This window comes from Apteryx rowi, unplaced genomic scaffold (assembly GCF_003343035.1).
Source record: "Apteryx rowi isolate R43461 unplaced genomic scaffold, aptRow1 scaffold_126, whole genome shotgun sequence".
NCBI classification, from domain to species: domain Eukaryota; kingdom Metazoa; phylum Chordata; class Aves; order Apterygiformes; family Apterygidae; genus Apteryx; species Apteryx rowi.
The window spans coordinates 1,732,145-1,734,432 of record NW_020447486.1 but is presented as its reverse complement, the minus strand read 5'-3'; the positions used below and the strand labels follow the sequence as shown (position 1 = coordinate 1,734,432).

The window sequence follows — 2,288 nt, the reverse complement described above, 5'->3', positions numbered from 1 at the left end:
CGGGAGGCGGGCCGCCCGACCCCCCTCCCCGGTACCACTCACCTCCGCGGGACCGGGGCCGGCGGGGGGAGGAGCCACCTCCAGGCGCCGCAGCGGCTCCCCCTGCTGCCGGCTCTTCCCCGGCTCCCCTGCCAGGCTGCGCCGGGGCGGCTGCCCCCACTGCTGCGCTGCCCCCCAGCCGGCCGCCGCCGCTACTGCCCCTGCCGCCGCGGCTCGCCTCGCCTCACCTACGCTGCCGCCGCCATTTTGTCTCGCCCTGTTGTACTTAACGTGAATCCGACATGACACTGATTACAGCCCAATGGAGTCTCATTAAAACCTTACCTACCCCGCGCCCCGCCCACCGGCGCCCGCCATTGGGCCGCGAGGCGCACACCGCTCCACGCTCATAGGCCTTAGCCCGATGTCCATCAACCGTCCACACCGGCCCCGTTCCGCCCAGCAACCAGCCTGTCTCCCCCATTGGAAGGCGGGGCATGCCAATCACGCGGCACGCCCCTTCCCTCCACGCGCAACCCCGCCTACCTGTCAGAGAGGGCAGTGCTGGAGGGCGACCATTGGCTGCCACCGCCGTCACACACGCGCCTGACCCGCCCACCACAGCCCAGCCGCCTCATTTCTGGGCCTCGGGCGCTAGCGATTGGCCACCGGCTGCAAGCGGAGGGGAAGGTTCTCCCCAGCGCGCCCTCCTATTGGCTACCACAGCCGTCCGTCTGGTTTCCCCCCGGCTTTGCTACCCTCCCCCACCCGGCACCGCCCCACCCGCTCCTGCCGCTGAAGTTTGTTCGAGAGGGTGATCGCTAGCAGGAAACACCGCCGGCGGCCGCCTGAACAAGCGCGGCCGGGCGGGCGCGCGACACACACTAATAAACAGCGTTAAATATTGAGCGTCACGCGCGTGTTTCAGATCCTTCCACTCGTCCGGGCGGGCAAGATAGAACAACATGCTCCCAGCATAACCCTCCCAAGGTGCCTGGCACTGGCAGCCGCTTATCGCGCACACACACACCCCGCACCACGAAGGGAGGGGAGGAGGGGGGTGGAAACGGGGACGATGACAATGACTCCCAGCTCTACAGCCACATGCAGGTCCCTTCAAGTTTCGCCATGCGAAGCACAGGGACTTCTCTGTCACCCCGTCTGCGAAGGAACAATTGCAGCCTTAGAAAGGCAGGGTGGGAGCATGCAACACAAAAACCTCAGCCATCCCCTGCCTCCCTCCACCACCCCATTCCCCCTCTCCCCACCCCATCCAACCCAGCCATCACCTCCTGCTGCTGCTCCCCCTCCTCTGCAAAACGCAGAGCATTGCAATGCATTTACCAAGCACAAGTGTCTGCAAACACGTGCATCAGCCTCCAATGCAAAAGAAAAAAAAAGTACCCAACCTAGTGACAAGCTCCCTGCACTGAGAGAGGGGAGGGAAAGGGGGTCATTATGGTAAATTGCAGCCTGTCACCCAATGCAAAACAAAACCCATCGCATGCTCCCTATTATCCCCCCCATAAACTCCTGGGAATCTAACCTCTGATGCAGGTTTCCCCCCTCTGCTTGCAATGACCTCCTTTCTCTGCCTGTATGTTTCTGCAGCAGCGGTTCCTGCGGAATGTGCTGCCCCTGAAACGCGATCGCGGCTCCTCTCTCTCTCTCTCTCTCTCTCTCTCTTTCTCTCTCTCTCTCTCCTTCTCTCTCTCTCGCTCGCTCTCTCTCCAGGCTGCAACCAGAGCCAGGAACACAACAACAACACAACCTCCCCCCACCCCCTTCCCCAAACACATACACACTGAAGAGACCCAGCCAGGAGAGCCAGACGAGCCGGGGAGGGGGTGGAGGGAATCCCCAGCCAGCGGATTGATTGCACCAGGTACCTTCTCTAAGCCCCTTTRCAAAGGGGGGAAAGGAAGATGAATATAGACAGAATACCTTGTCTCCCCTCCTCCTTTTCCGCGGGGCTCCTCTTCTCACTCCAAAATACTAAAAGGTGGACGGGCAGATCAGACACAACCGCTCAGCTCACGGCGGGGGAGGGGAAACCACGCGAACAATTATCATTAATTTAGAAATTAAAACAAAAACCCACCCCAGACCTCCAGCCTTCCTGATGCTGAACGGACGCAGATTTGCGAGGACTGGTGCTAAGACACAGGACCTGATAACAGCTAATTGAAAGGTTAATCTACATAGGCTGTGACAGAAGAGGTCCCTCCCCACTTTTTTATCTGCTGTTGGCAAGTGGGAAATTGAGCTTCCCCCCCTTCTCCCTCAAAAAAAAAAAAAACAAAAAAAAC

At 60.0% G+C, this 2,288-nt stretch overlaps 1 protein-coding gene across 7 annotated transcripts in view; it reads right to left on the bottom strand.

Annotated features, from left to right (window-relative positions):
* Positions 1 to 2,160, bottom strand: part of KAT6B (lysine acetyltransferase 6B) — a 129,224-nt gene extending 127,064 nt beyond the window's left edge. Inside the window, exon 1 of one of the 7 annotated variants that reach the window (XM_026055770.1) lies at positions 1,924 to 2,160. The gene's annotated coding sequence lies outside the window, so the exon portion shown is untranslated. Of the gene's footprint in view, positions 1 to 42; positions 208 to 227; positions 265 to 324; positions 443 to 1,923 lie in introns of those variants that run through there. The other 6 variants (XM_026055772.1, XM_026055778.1, XM_026055783.1 and 3 more) reach the window with 6 other exon arrangements.
* Between the last annotated feature and the right edge of the window lie 128 nt (positions 2,161 to 2,288).